Source organism: Lissotriton vulgaris, chromosome 12 (assembly GCF_964263255.1).
Source record: "Lissotriton vulgaris chromosome 12, aLisVul1.2, whole genome shotgun sequence".
Taxonomy (NCBI): domain Eukaryota; kingdom Metazoa; phylum Chordata; class Amphibia; order Caudata; family Salamandridae; genus Lissotriton; species Lissotriton vulgaris.
This window is the reverse complement of record NC_141700.1, coordinates 144,346,615-144,362,710: the sequence shown is the minus strand read 5'-3', so window position 1 is coordinate 144,362,710 and position 16,096 is coordinate 144,346,615. Positions and strand designations below refer to the sequence as shown.

At 42.2% G+C, this 16,096-nt stretch overlaps 1 protein-coding gene across 1 annotated transcript in view; it reads right to left on the bottom strand.

The window, feature by feature from the left end:
- Positions 1 to 16,096, bottom strand: part of PEA15 (proliferation and apoptosis adaptor protein 15) — a 296,466-nt gene that overhangs the window by 163,411 nt on the left and 116,959 nt on the right. The window contains exon 2 of the mRNA XM_086947616.1: positions 7,883 to 8,002. The gene's annotated coding sequence lies outside the window, so the exon portion shown is untranslated. The remainder of the gene's footprint in view (positions 1 to 7,882; positions 8,003 to 16,096) is intronic.

Here is a 16,096-nt window from a genome sequence, read left to right as displayed (position 1 = left end):
CCATGTGACGCACATACATGCCCTTAGGGCATGTATGTGCGCCACATGTGCACCCATGCATATTTTAGGGGTGCAACAAGGTGTCCTTTGGACACCCCTGCACTCTTGAAATTATTCTCAATTTGCGATTCTCAAATTGCGAATCACAAATTGAGAATACCTTCCCATTCATTCCTATGGGCCTCTTGGCCCATAGTAATGAATGGCAAATTATTCCTTAATTGCGATTCGCAATTTGATAATCGCAATTAAGGAATTTTAAGAAATCGCCAAAAAAATTCGATTTTGTACATACACACCTATTTGCGATTCTCAAATAGCGATTTCTTAAAAATCGCTATTTGAGAATCGCAAATCAGGTTGATGATACATATGGCCCCTAGTGATTTTAACAAATGTAACCAGAGATATAAGTGTTTTAGGAAGGATAACTGGAATAACGTTGCAAAATAATATTCTTGCTAGAGAAATGCGCTTCACAAAAAGGAGTCAGAATGCATTTCACTGTTGCATTATAATGGTGACTCACGCAGCATTATGAGTAGCCCCCAACATGTTTTATAGATGACCGCGCATGAGTCGTTTCACTGATCATTTGAAAATTGAAGAAAAAGTTTGCAATTTATTTCATAATAATGTGCAGGTCTTTAATTTTAGATTGCAATTTGAACGAATCCAGAGGTGAAGAAAGTGATAACATAAGATCATTTTTTGTTTGGAAAACAACCTCTTGACCTTTCAGCACCACCTGCTGATATTTACATTTGGAGGGCATCAATGCATAATCTATGGATACCGCCCTGGCAGACTGCAGGATAGAGAAACCAGGCGGTTCCTGGAAAGTTTTAAGAGTGAAAATTGGCAGACGAGGGAAGAAAGTAGTGATGGGCAAAAGGAAGAAGAGATGACAGATACTAAGCAAAGTTAATGACAGAATGCAGAAGCTAGAAAAGAAGAATGTGGCACAGTGGTAGTTTCACAGACTGGGTACATAAAGATATTATGTAGTACATACCAATAGACTATGCCTGGGCGAAATTAAAATCATGCCAGAGTGTTACATTCTGCCTTATGCTTTTATTATGCTGTGTATATATTATTTATTTATTTCCTGGAACTGGAACCTTGCTCCTGCGTGAGCTTCGCTGTGCCCTTCTTCCTTAAATAAATCTCTTTTTGGATATTCAACTGTTCCTGCATTACTTTACACAGAGTAATTCACGCTACTTTGGGAATTTTGGATTAAGCTGGTTACAAAAAATCCCCCAAATTACGCATCACACCACTTCGCGTAATTACACGTCGTAAATTGTTAACCATGAGCGCACCCGGCAGAACAGAATGTGAGAAGGTGTTCTTACCGGTGCTTTTGTTAAACGCAGCACCATGCTAAAAATTGAAGCGAGGGCATCGTTCATGCTAAAATCTAGCACAAAAAAATAGATTCACATTTTACATAATTACTCGTAATTTTGCATAATTTTACCTACATTTTGCATTAGTACGCCAAAGCAAATTATGCAAATTTTGCACACCCCTGGAAAAAACATGTTAAGAGTATGCATAGGTTGGGGTCATGCATCATTGAAAGAAGGAACCACAGAGTTACTGTATAAATTCAAGCTCCGTCGTCCAACAAATCTCGTCTTGGCCCCCCACCTTTTGCAAGCCACAAGGAGTGTCTGTCTGTCGGAGCAATGGTCAGCCTGACAGACACTCTTTATGTTGAGGTCAGGCAGCCAGGTGCTGTGCATGTGTTAAATGTGCAGGTGCCTGGCTGTCTGAGCTGAACTTTTCCTGGCTAAAGATGTCACAGAATTGTGAGCGTGATCTCCTCAGCCCAGCAAAGTGCCGCGAGGTCCTCCACATCATGACGAGGGGCAGCGTCATTTGCAGCCTCGGACTGGACCCTTCAGTTTTAAGCTATGAAGGGCCCAGGTCTGAGGGTCTATCATGATGCTTACTTTAATCAAAAAGAGACTAGCTAAATTAGGGGGATTTTAGATTATAAAAATCTGTGTGACTCAGTATTGTTTTGTCAAGGGGTTGTGGCACATAGTGTGTGCACTCATGAAGCCCTCACCCACCAACCTAGTTGGTGGCATGCTTCATCATCGGGCCCACCCAGTGACACCTAGTGTGTCCCGGGTGTGCTACGACGCCTGGTTACAGCGGAGCAGGTATGTCACTGTGTGTGCGGTGAAAGATGTAAAGACTGTGAGGATTAAAACGGCTTGGCGGGTGTGTGAACCGGTTCTGCGAAGGAGGCACTACAGGTCCCAAGCAAGCTCCGGCCAGAAATCCTGACCAACTCCTTGCCACTTCAAAAACCTTGAAGAACAACCCCTTAAAAACTAGCGTGTACTTGAGAAGGGAATCCCCCCTCTCACACATAGATACACTTTAGGGCGTGTAGACACATAGTCTGTATCACACACCCACTAGTTTTAATTGCACACACTTTTTATCCTTTTTATCTGTCCTGAAGAAAGCCAGCTTACTCATAAGGCACTGGCTGAAACATGTTGACCCACTAAGGACGTAGGAGGTCGTAACCCGCCTCTAACGTCCGACTGCCTTATTTTTAACCGCTGACGGAGGCCCAGGCATTAAAGTTTCCACAACCTTCGGGTACTGGGACCCCCGCCAAGCCGTTTTAATCCTCACAGTCTTTACATCTTTCACCGCACACACAGTGACATACCTGCTCCGCTGTAACCAGGCGTCGTAGCACACCCGGGACACGCTAGGTGTCACTGGGTGGGCCCGATGATGAAGCATGCCACCAACTAGGTTGGTGGGTGAGGGCTTCATGAGTGCACACACTATGTGCCACAACCCCTTGACAAAACAATACTGAGTCACACAGATTTTTATAATTTAAAATCCCCCTAATTTAGCTAGTCTCTTTTTGATTAAAGTATATATAACTGGGGATACGGACTAGCTAACTGGTCCTCTCTCTCCCTCTTGATACACGACTATCATGATGCTTGTCACAGAGTAGTGTGTGGTCAGCAACTCTCACTGACCCCATCCCACACTATAACGAGGTAGGAACTGCAGCCTCCTTTCATTGGCTGACTCAATTAATTGTGGGTTTGTAATGCGCTAGAATCAACTCCCGAAGGAGTATCTCTGCGCAGTAGACCGCTGGGGAGCCCGTCCTGGCTTTCCCTGTGAGATGGTCCCTACTGGGTATCTCCAAGGTGAAACCAGGCATCCCCGGAGTATGTGGGGGGCCGTTGTGGAGATGAGGCAAGCTAATGCCCAGAGTTGCCAAGTGTGATCCCAGGTTAGAGTAGGCACCGAGATGAGAATTATCGAGTCCGCTGACCCTGGTCCACGACCCTGCCGTGTCGGGAATTGAACCCTGGTCCCGGGCCGTCCTCTGCTCTCGGGTCTGCCGCCTCTAACCTGTGAGCCACACCACTGAAGGTCAACCAGTGAGAGGAGGTGGCAGTCCCAACCTTTAGCAACCTCAGAGGCTTTCCTACCACCACCCGAGATCACTCCTGTAGCAGGTGATTTGTGTTTTTGTAATGTTTGATGTGTAAATGAGAGTGTGTATGTATGAATGCTTGAATATTTGTGCATGCATGCTGTGAATGTTTGTGTGTAGACGTGCAGGCTTGTGGATGCATGGGGTGTGAGTGTGCTTGTATATGTCAGTGGCGGCTCCTCTGCTATGGTGGAGGAGCTTCGACCCCCCCCCCCCCCCCCCCCCAGCATCCTCCAAAACGTGAAAAACAGAACGATAATAAGACAGGTTTATCATTGTTTTATTTTCAAGTTCTAGGTAGGCAGAGTCTTTGGGGTGGGGCCATCGTGGGGGCCATCACCAGGAGGAGTGGTAGGTGCATTGCTACCAGCGCATGTCGGTTTAGCAGACCCTCTTAGGGCAGCCAAACCGACTTGTGCACTGAGCTGTCTCCTACCCAGCTGCATTGCCGGGTTGGCGACAGCAAAGCACAGGCTCCCAGTCTTGCTGGGAGCACAAATTGAGGGCGCTCAGGCCAATCCTGATGCTGGTGTCATGCATGAGAGCAGCAGCAGGATTGGCTGCAGGGGAGACTGTGAGCCTGTGCTGCAGTGAGGAGCAGAAGATCAGTGATGTGGTAGGCAGCAGAGCAGGTAAGCTCTGTTTTTGTTATTGTATTGTTATCGTCTGTCTACCTACTCCCCCGCCCACCCCACATTCTGACTTAATACCGCTGTTAATGGTATATGTTTAAGTAGTGCGTCCCTCCCAACCCCCTCCTGCTCATATTACTGGATGCCACTGAGTCTTGGACTTTCATTTGCAAACTAATGCACATGGTTTTTTCAATAGATTTAGTGGAGTTGTATTCCTAGAAAGCATTAGGATGGTACAAGGGACCACCTATGCCAGGAGGTTTTATGGTAATTGCCAGATAGAGATAGGTACAAAGTAGTGTGCTCACAGGAGATTTTGCCTGGTACAACATGAGAGTGTAAAGCCTAGTATAAGGCACAAAATGTGAAGCCTAACAGTTTAGGTAGCAAGAGAGCTCAGTGAACTAATCACTTTCTGTTGAAAGGCTGGAGGCCTTACTCCTGGTTGCGTTGATCATGATTTTGAGGTGGTTCGTGATGGACAAATCTTCGTCTTCACGAGGAAGAATCAAATTCAAGGGAGAACTCGCTGGCGGGATGCCCTTCACCACACCGTCTATAATAGTGGAGAAGATTCTACATGTGGATCTTGTTGGATCGTCCTTTGCTTTTAGCTTGTCCTTCAGAAACTACAACCCAAGTCTTTAGCAGGCTCTCAGTCTCTCATCTTTCTGAATTTCATAAATTGACCCCTACCAAATTGCTTATTTTTGCTACATTTTAACACCCACTGTTTACAGTTTTATTAAGTTATAAATTCTGTTTGAAAAATCAAATTCTTATTGTACCTTTGTTTTAATTTTGAAAAGAAGAGATCAACCAATAGGCTGTGGGAAATTAGAATGAGCCCAAGTCCATAAGGGAAAACTTCGAAATCTGGCACGAGGAGCCACAGGCAAAATTATATTTTGACAGGAAGAGAACTTGAATGCAATTGATTGTAAGCTGGTGCCATAAAACTGCTACCTGCAGTCCAATTAATACTGTGGCGGCTCTTAAAACTACCTTCCATCTGCTTTACTGGCGCTAATCACAAAATATAAAGATGCAAGGGCCAGATGTATCAAAGGGTTTTACCCATTTTGTGTCTACGGGAAAATGTGTTCATACATATGGCCCTAGGTGTTGTGAAATATACAAATGCAAATGAAAGAAAAAAGTAATCACAAATGGAGAGAAAGAATGCAGGGTGGAAATAAATGCAGATGGGTGAGGCTGGACTTCTTTAATCTCAAAACACTAATTTTAATGAGGTGCAGTGATAATGTTTATGAGGATGCTTGCAGTTTTGTAGTTTGTGAATAGATGTCCCTATCATGCTTCAAGATGTACTGACTGTAGAAAATGAGAGGAGGGTGTTTCCTGCTGGGAGCTCTTATTTCTGACATTAGAAGCATGCACTTCTGAGTGTTCCTGCCAAAACTCATTCCCTTGACCTGTTGATTTCTCACACAGGTTGTTACAGGTTTGTTTACCTCCACAGTATCTGACCCGTCTCTCAAGTCAACTTAAATGTGCCTTGTACAGGTAAGCAATGTTTATACCCCCTGCCCTCAGCTCCATGTATTGAACCCCACCACTCTGAATCCTGGGCTCCTGTGAGGAAATTGAATTCCGCTCTTCTTCTTCGATCCACACCAGGAAGTTAATTGAATCTTCTGTCGTGCTTGCCTGTGGAGAAGGCTGACCGAGGTCATGCCTGGAGATGGAGCTGTGTACCTTACCAAGTATGGGGGACTTGACAACGGCAACAAACTTTAAATTGAAAATTGCAAAGCCCAGATGAAAACAAACAGCGCGGAAACCAGTTAGCATCGACAAGCAAGAGCTTGAACTAAGCAGAGACAACTTATGGCAGTGGCGTAGCAAGGGGGGGAGCGGACCATCCCGGGCGACACGAGTTTTGGAGGAAGCGCTTCCCAAGCCCCCAGCCTCGCTCTTACACGCAGGCCGCGGGCAGCAAACGCCGGGCCGCTATTGGTGGCCATAGGTCTAGCTACGCTACTGACTGAAGGGGGTGCCAGGATTCGCTGTTCCAATGTTTGTTCCGAAAGAGATGTTTATCTCAACCTAAACACCATAATGCATTTACATTTTATATTTTAAGGTTTCAGATTTCATAGTACTATAAGATAATCAAAGTTTCCATTATAGCTTTGTTCCAGTCTCAAATACTTCCTACATCGAAAGAAACATTACTTTACGTACATTTGGGCAACTAGGTCTGCTGTGAACTTCCACTCTCTGCTGTGATAGCATAAACACCTCTATCATGGTCATCAGACAAAAGAGGCACACTATGCTGGCTTGTGAACTTGCTTGCACAAGTGTAAATGTCGAGGGCGAAGGGACGATTGGTGCTGCACTGTGGGGACATAGTATGCGAAAGATGTCTCTACACAGGCCATATCGTAGAACAGTGCAACAAAAAACACAATGAATTTTCATTGTGTGTGTACTGCAGTCCTGTCCATCCTCCGAGGCCGGTGCAAAGATCCTACAGAGGTAGGTCCAGGAACTAACTTCATTCTCGCTCATGAAGTCCCTCAGATTCTGCTGAATGCTCATTATGACCAGGTCTATAAATGTATCCCTCACACCCTATTCCCTCTCCCTAGCCTGGTGTCTGAATGTAGCTACCACCACCACACAAATGGATTCAATCTGCAATCGCACCTCATGGAGAAGTAGTGCCGTGATTTTGGTCCTAGCATGTCTCTAGCCCCGCCATGTTTCCTTTCAAAACAAACCCTTTGGTTGGGCTTTATGTTTGACACTACTTACCGGCATCTTTAGAGGTAGTTTATACTGCGCTTAGGATTGATAAATCATAACTAGAGTGATCTATTAAGTGTTCTGAGCACCCAAAACGCATATCTGAACATTCAGTGCTCCTTGCAAAAGTATGTATACATTGTATTAAGTTCCAAATTAAAATTCAATGTTATATACGTTAACCCGATTGCACAGCAGACAACTTGTTTAAATGTCATGTCCTGCGGGATGACAACTGTCATAAATACCGACGTGTTTCAGCAGAGATTTTCCATAGGTGCACTGCTCCGATACGTAGACCTGTTTGGATGGCATTTGGTTATTAGTGATGTTTCCAATGCACTTACCTGTTTTAGACTTGACATATTTTCCTTTGGGCCTTTCTATGGGCTGGTGAAATAAATGCACATATGTTTCAGCAACCTCTGGGGCCTGAATAACTATTGCTTGGAAGTATTTAATTACTCTATCCTCCAGCCAACCCTTTCTAAATTTCGTCTAGCATTCAGTCTCGAGGAAAATTTATAGCACTGCCTAAAATCAAAAACAGCTTTGGGTGAAATTCAACGAGGCAAGATACATAGGTTTGATATTGTAAAGTTTCTTTATTAGCCTACTTTCCTATTTTTCTATGGCATGTCACGTCTGTTAATGGGGAAACATTTCTCAATCTTTGAACTTTTGATGTTGTGAGACTAGTCAGTATTTTCTTTGATGCACAGGGTAGCCACTGACATCTATTTATATCATTTGTAAGATACTAACACATGTATTTCTTGTTTTAGTATGTTATTATTATGTTTCTTCCCACGAGTCCCAAAATATGAGTTGCTCTGTTCAGTTTCTAAAGTTTTTTTCATTAACCCGTATTGTCATTGATGTTAGACCCCACTCATTTTCAATAACATTCAGGTGAACAGTACTTGTGTAATTTTAATATTAGTTTTTACACACACACTCACACACTTACCTCTGTCTATCAAAGCTTTAATTGCGTATGGCTTGTTGCTGACGTAACCAATATACAACAGCTGATGGGCAACTCCGAAATTTTGTACAGCTCTCAGGACGTGGTCAGGAACAAGCACCACTAAAAAATAAATAAAAAAAATCAGAGATTATTAGGAAGCATGTCAAAGGCGCTAGTTTAATTAATAAACGAAAGAAGGAGTAGTAATTTTAAACTATATTTAGATTTTTTTTATTCTTGTTCTTAAATATTTGCAATATCAGACTCAGCTACACCAATGTGAGGTAATAGTCAAATAAAAATGTAATGTCCAAAATACTTCATAGCATTACTTGGTGTTTTTTAAGGTTTATGTATAATATTGATGGGAAAAAATTGATTATCCTCATTTTCATCAGATACATATTCCTTAAGTAAAATATAGATTTGACAATTCAATTAAGTATTTGGATAAGAAAGGGTCTTTTTATAAGTTTGTTACATTCACTTAGTAGACCTCATGCAAATACCTCAGTACGACAGAAACATCAGTATCTCACGTATTCAAATACAAAAGCTTGTGATCTTAAAAGTGCCAATCTATTTAATAAAATAATGTAAAGTGATTCAAATAATGTATTTTAATAATGGTTTCACAGTACTTGATCCTTTAAAAAATACAGTTTCTATGATTTACTTTTTCTAAAGGAATATTAAATTCACCCTGTACAACTTTTTTTGTCCAAATTAAAATTATTTAGCAGGGCCGCAGCAAGAAGGCAAAAATCAAAACCACGTGAACCAAGTTAGAATCGTATCCTACATTGAATCTATGTAAGACCAAAAGCCACAGTCGATGGCAGAGATATGCATCACCTCTACATTTTTAAAGCTGGGTTATCACTAACCTATCTAGTCACTTTGAAGATCATAACATGTATATTCCTCAAACTGAAGGAGACAAAATAGATTGTGTCTTTTTATATAATGAGGAATTTAAAAAGTAACTATCACAAAATGTTTTGCATTGTTGTATCCACCGGCTATTTGACAAGACAGTCCATGCATCTGTGCAGCTTCATATGAACATATACTAATCTAGATTATACTCCCCAAAAAATCCCATACCCTTAACATTATTGCGAGGTACATGTATCTGTCCTTCTAAAGGTCTCCTTAAGATTTCCCTGGTATCAGTGAATCAACATAAACAATTGAAGTTCCCTCACGCACATGGATAGTTCTCGGCTCGCTTTCAACAAGTGCTGTACCGTGGTACAACATATTTGATCAAAATGCTTGTTCTACTGATGTAATTCACTCACAAGTGTTTACTAAGTTAGTATCTGTCTAAGTGAATAGGTCCACAGTACTATAAATGGATTTTCCATTTATCTACATAGCTTCGAGAAACCGTGACAAACTCCTATCTCCTTGACTCTGAGGCAGTTCTCTCCTGTCCCACTTTCCTCCCAATGGCCCTCCGATGGTCCTTTTTCCCCAACCGACAGGCGATTGGAGTTAACATTGTATCAGTCAATTTCAATTAACAGTGTAACCCATTTGAAAGCACAATAATGACCAGGAGACAGTAGCTATGGTTAAGGAGATGGCTTACAAATTAACAAACAAGTAAAGGAACACAACTATTAGCACCATGCTATAAAGATATCCACAGGAAAGCCTAACCTCCTGAAGAAGTTTAGGCAAATCAAAATCAAGCAAACCAAGGAGTTCAGTTACAGCAATGAAAAAAATCAACAAAACTATTTAACGCTCAGAAAAGAGTCTCAGATTTTCTCATCTATACATGAATAAATCTAAAGCACCTCGAGTAAAGTCCAGGCTAAAAGGATTGTTCTGAAGTCTAAAGGATCTTAAAAATCTGGAGTTCCATAAAGGAAAATAAAACGGTATTTTTTTTATTACAGATTAAGCAGTCGGTGTCAGCATTGCAGAAGATTTGTCAAGAGACTTCTTTGTCAGGGAAGTAAGTGTTAGCCTAAGCCACACTTAGGAAAGAATCAAAGCAAGCATAGAGGTCTCAACCTCTCAAAGGCCAAAGGAAAAAAGTGGTAACCTCAGACAGTAGACTCCAGTTATTCACACCAAATCGTTAAGGTGACACCCCTCTGTTCGCATTATCAGAGGTCCATTGTCTTTCTCCATTATCATGTTACAGACTGCAACATTCGCAAAGCATTTCACACTAGACATGGAAACATCGTCTTCTCACACTCAGGCTAGGTGGTAACATTGCTGAATAGGCCTTTCAGTTAACGCTGTGGCTCTCCATGTTCTTTCGTTAAGCTCTTTTTCTCAGGCTCTCTCTCTCTATCAGTAGTACAGCAATATATCTGTTCTCAGACTAACAATTCACGTGAAACATGCAAGAAATGTAATGTTAACAGAAAATGGAAAACTGTATTTTATGTAGAATGGAGAACAGGCCTAAAATATAAACTTAATATTAAAACAAGAGTGAACATTTAATATGTGTGTGCATGTTTAAACACAAGTAAATGTAAAATGTCAGTACATTAGATTCATATTACTTATGGCATTCAGTAAAATCTGAAAGGTGTAAGCATGTCTAGGAACTACATTTTAAGGCAATATATCAACATTAGTGCACACATTACCTAAAAGTTTGTCTTTCTAGAATAATCCCATTCTACATATATGAGGATGGTTTCTATTCAATCATCTAACAAGTAAATGTAATTTAATGTATTAAGGCACACATTATGTAAGTTGAATTTGTTTTTATAGTGAGCACATATGTATTAAGTAAGGGACATTTATTAATATCTCATTTGATAGTGTATAAGCACATAGTTTGAGTAAATTCACTAACCCTACAGTAAATACACTTTAAAAATAAATGTCTAGTGCAACGCTTATTTTAATATTGTGAGACCCCATGACAAATGTGCTAAATGCACGTTCATTTTATGAAATTGTAACGTGTAAAGGTGTAGCCAATTTAGCGCTGCACCAGCTCCTAAATGAATTCTGCCGGAGTCTTATTAAACTAAAGTGTCAGCCCTTATTCGTGGTTGGGTGCAATCCCGGTGGGACTTGAGCACCAGTTAATTATCAGAGCCATGGGCTACGGTAATTTTCAGGTATGGAATTTGACACCATACCAGTTTTCCACCTTGGGAAGGGGGATTAAACGCTAATTGCGCATGATTCCCTCAGTTCTGAGAAGTGCAGTCCTCCAATTTGTGCTCTGCACCTGTACAGTTTGCCTCAGACTTTACCCAATAAAAATTGTGTGTACAAAAATCTTAGGGACGGGAGGGGAAGGGAGTGCGGGGTGGGCGGGAAAGTATGTGCTCTCAAGTAGGTTTCCTCATTCTGTTGTGATTCAGAATGCGACCCTCAGTGCTTACTTAGGACCATAAAAAGTACAACTTGAAAAAAACAAATTCAGTTATAGGGAGTTTCTTTACACTTGTTTTAGGAGGTGACAATTCAGCAAACAAAATAAAACATTCAAATACCCTTGCCAAATGCTAAATATGAGTTGGTAAGTTAAATATCTCCTGTATGTACCATTGAGTTGGGTAACAACAAACATCTGTTATTCGGCGCCAAGATACCAGTAGAGGTGAGCGTGCGCTTTACAAATAATTATGTTATGTTATGTATGGATGTAACTATGTAATAACGTTTCAAACTCTGTTTTTTACTTTTTTAGAGTTTGTAGGTTTGGGGTCGACATGTTGTGTGATTGCTGCCTCCCGTGGTCAGTTCCAGGTAAAAAGTAAGCCCTTGGGATTCTATAAGGCTAGTATACATTACTTATTAAGCTGTATTCTAAGCATCTACTGGACACTCATCTGCTAATAAACTATGTCCTGTGGTCTGCTTGTGTAATTTAAATGCAATATAGCTACATATTATTATAAGTTAAACGGTTTAGACAGTTATATCAAAGGGCGATAGAGTAAAGTTAACATCTCTATATTTTATATATTTTTTTTATATTTTGTTTCTAAGTTAATTTCAAAATGATAACACAGGGTTTGATGTTTGGAAAGAAGTTTGTATCTTCATGTTGAAGGAAGCAGCCATATAAATCCGAAATAAATGTTAACAATTTCAGGGGACTACTTCCAAAAAATCTTATCTGAAATACTTTTGTATATTCGAATAAATCATTTCTGAATACTGTCAAAGTATGGATGCAGGCAGATCCTGCAATATGAAACATACTTTTCAGCAATGAAATTCAGATATTTGAATAAAGAGAACGTGTTGAGGGAATGTGGCAGCAAGAGTGTGAGCAATATTGATATATCTGTGGCGACACCCCCGAATCTAATCATTTGCAGTTTTTCTTGAACAGTAGTAATATTGATAATTTTTGCAGTATTGGCCACATGTTGAGTTGCCATTCAGGTTAGTAGAATCATAGAGTCCATTTCGTCAGTTTTGAAGTGATGGAATGATGAAAGGCTGAGACAGCGCTGCAGGAGTTTATACGTGTGGTTGTCCAACCTACTGAGTTATCTATATGGCTCGAGCTAAGAAAGAAAACTTGGGTTCTTTCTCAGCATCTGTTTTCATGTCATTTTTTTTTCATTTGCGCACGTGCCCACCCATTTGCCTTCCCCACTCCTTTAAATACCCACCACAACATATCCATCTGTATAGCTACCCCTGACCAGTGATTAATTTGTGCTGGTACTGGACTTGGGCATAGCACAGAATGATGTCCCCCACCCCGCCTGCAGCATAATGTGGTGATGGACCCTTGACAGTGGTGCAGCCAGTTTGTAATGGCCCTTGGTGGAAGGAATGAGCCCAAGGGGCCCAGTGCCACTGCACCTGCTGCCCCAGTGGAGGCTTTGCCCTGCCCCTGATTTTCCCACATCTCACAGATGCCTATAGGCCTTGGGCTGAATGAGGGCTCCACAAGGATTGCACCCCACCCCCAGGACCACAGGGACTGCAGGGGTTTGAGCTACGCCCCTGGCAACCGCAGTCATTTTCGTGGACTGAGACTTACTTTACATCATCAGCCTTAGACCAGAGCAAAAGAGAGAAAGAGAAATTTGGAGAAAGAAAGAGGAAGAGAAAGGTAGGAAACCAACAGGAAAGAGGGAAAAAAGGTGAAAAGAGCAAGCAAGAGCGAGATAAAGAGACAAGTGTTGGGCAACCAAGGTATTTGTCTACACTGGATCAGAGTTCTTCCTAACAAGTTTGGCCCCCTGCACTTATTTGTTCTACAAATCAAGTACTGGTGTTCTGCATCCCTGTGCCATACTTTGGAGTTGCCCAAAGTATGACTTTAAAAGCATTAGACAACCTGCAGGTGACAACAAAATGGCGGCCGGTATCAAAGCCTGCCATGAGGGCTGAAAGCCCTTAACCAGTCCTAGGATGCTTGTTACCAGTCTAGGGAGGATCTGGCCTGGCAGTTCGGGCTGGCCTGCTCCCATTGGGTACAGGGTCAAGACTGATTTGCATACGGCTGGGTCCAAACTGGAATGGCATGGTGAGCAGAAAAACAATGGATTTAGGCCCGATCTCTGTACTGGGGTGAATGTATGACATTGTTCTGCATTCTGTCCATCAATTGTTCTTTTTGCATTTGTCACCCCGAGTGGGATGGGTATGCTCAGACGTGAGTCCTGTGCTCTCCACACCACTGGAGTCAAGCTATCCCGGCTGATGAGGGCTGAAAGCCTGAAACCGGTCCTAGGATGCTTGTTTCTAGTCCAGGGAGGACGTGGCCTGGCAGTTTGAACTGGACTGTTCCCATTGGGCACAGGGTCAAGACTGGTGTGCCTGTGGCTGGCTCCAAACTGGAATGGCATGGTGAGCAAAGAAAATATGGATTTAGGCCCAGATCTCTGTACTGGGGTGAATGTATGACATTGCTCTGCATTCTGGCCATCAATTGTTCTTTTTGCATGAGGGTTCCCTTGGCACAGCTGACTTTGGCCACCATTTTGTCAGTCGCGAGCAGTGAAACCTTTATTTTCATCTATCTCGGGCCCTCTTCTTTAAAGGAGAAGTTGGTCGCTGAGCAGATAACGCGCTGCTAGGGGCTTTGAGGTCCTTTCCATCTGGAGTCGAAAACCCTCGGCCGTGATTTGCATTCGCCGGACCAGCATGCAATGCAACAATTGACTTCACGTGTGCAGTGGAGGCCTTGAGGGACAGAACGCAACTGCTCTTCATGTCTATGTGCAAAGAAATCGCCATGGCAACCACAGCGGGAGTTAACCCTATGTTTACCGTGGCTTTTTTTTCTTCTTTTCAACCTTCTTAACAGAACACAATCTAGCATCTCTAAGGTGAGGGCCCTGGAGACTGAAGTCCTTTGTTTATCTATCGAACTCGCCCGGAAGGAGGGCGGGCAGGTGATGGAAAGCTAGGGCCGCAGGTTGCTCCTTCACTTCGAGTATCCTCATCTCTCAGAGCGTCGTCAGAGAGAAGCTGCGCCCTAATGAGATAGACAGACACTAATAGAGCGAGTGTATGACATGTTCAGACGCAAAGTACATCTGTGGGAGAAAAATGAAAGGGCTTAATGAGAGTGAACAAGCCCAGCAGGAGCCCTCCGCGTGCCACCGGCTCATAGCAGACCAAGCCATTTTTTTGTCTCCCTTTTTCATTTCCTATTTTTTGTCTATTTATTTCTTTGGTACTAAGATTTTACCTTTTTTATCTGCAATTTTGCTTGCTTTCATTCATATTTTCCGTGATCTCCCTTCCTCCCTCTTTACTGTACAGACCTTCTTGGCGTATAGTAAGCAGCATGGTGGACAGTTACCCAGCTTGCAGAACAGAATAGTTGATGCTCTCCTTCCTAGGGAGCTAAAAAGGGCTCTCTAAAGTCAGCAGTGATGTAAAGTCGTCCCTGTGACCCTATATGAGCTACACAGTTTCTGTCACTCCTGCAGCCTATCACACCTTACAATAAGATGCCAGACCCAGGAACTTGCTTCAATTCACCATCACACATCTTTTTTCTTCATCACCATCATCATGATCATCATCTTTTCTCTCTATCTCTCACACCCTTACCTTCTCTCTATCCTTACATTTATCTTTATTTTTAATAGAGTGAAGTTCAAGGTTATGTTGGAGTGTTATAACCCATACATGGCTCAGTGGTTAGAGGCGGCAGACCCAGAAGCTGAGATCGGCTGTGGACCAGGGTTCGATTCCCCGCCTCGGCGGGTCTCGGGCTCAACAATTCCACAGAGTCGACAATTCTTGCTCCGGTGCCTACTCGACTCACTGGGTCACACTCTGCGACTCTGGGCAATAGCTTGCTTAATCTCCACAACGGCCCCTCGCGGCGGGATGCCTGGCTTTCACCTTGTGGATACCCGGCCGGGGTATCTCACAGGGGAATACCAGGACGGGTTCCCTAAGCAAGCGCCTTGAGGCCCCTGGGTTAAAGTGCGCTATATAAATCGAAACACATTTACATTTACATTTCACATTTACATTTACATTTACATAGAATACCATACCACTCTTTCCCTTCTCTATCCCTCCACTATCCATCTCTGTCCAAATAACTGACTAACATACCCACCACTCAAATTACTTCCCTATTTTCACTATACTGATTCACAACTAATCCTTTCTGGGTTCCGAAGTAGTGTGCTATTTGCCAAAAGAGCGCTTCAACACCCCATCAAGGGTAGCAAGAGCTATATAAATGCAAACCTTTTTCCCTCTTCTATCCCTCCACTATCCTTCTCAATCCAAATAACTGACTAACATATCCACCACTCAAATTACTTATATATTTTCACTATACTAATTCACTACTAATCCTTTTATGGGTTCCGGAGCAGCGTGCTACTCGCCAAAAAAACGCTTCGACGCCTCGACAGGGGAAGTAAGCGTTATATAAATGCAATTACAATACAATACAATACCATAGCATTCTATACCATAACTCCATTAGTCAACCAAACCCCACAATACTGTTACACACCAAACCATGTCACCCAAATTTCACTCATGTTATTGTTTACATTTCTCTCTTTTATGACCCTTTTGCCCTCTGTTTCCTGTCTTGCCATTTCTAGCCTACCCTAAATCTTTGTCCTTTGGTGGTATGTGAAAATATGAAGGCAAAGAATATCTGCATGCCTATATATTGTGGCCAAACTATTGATTACCAAAATATTGCCAAGGTTAGTTTATATAGGAAAATATATATTTACTATTTTTAACTCCACAACTACATACTTT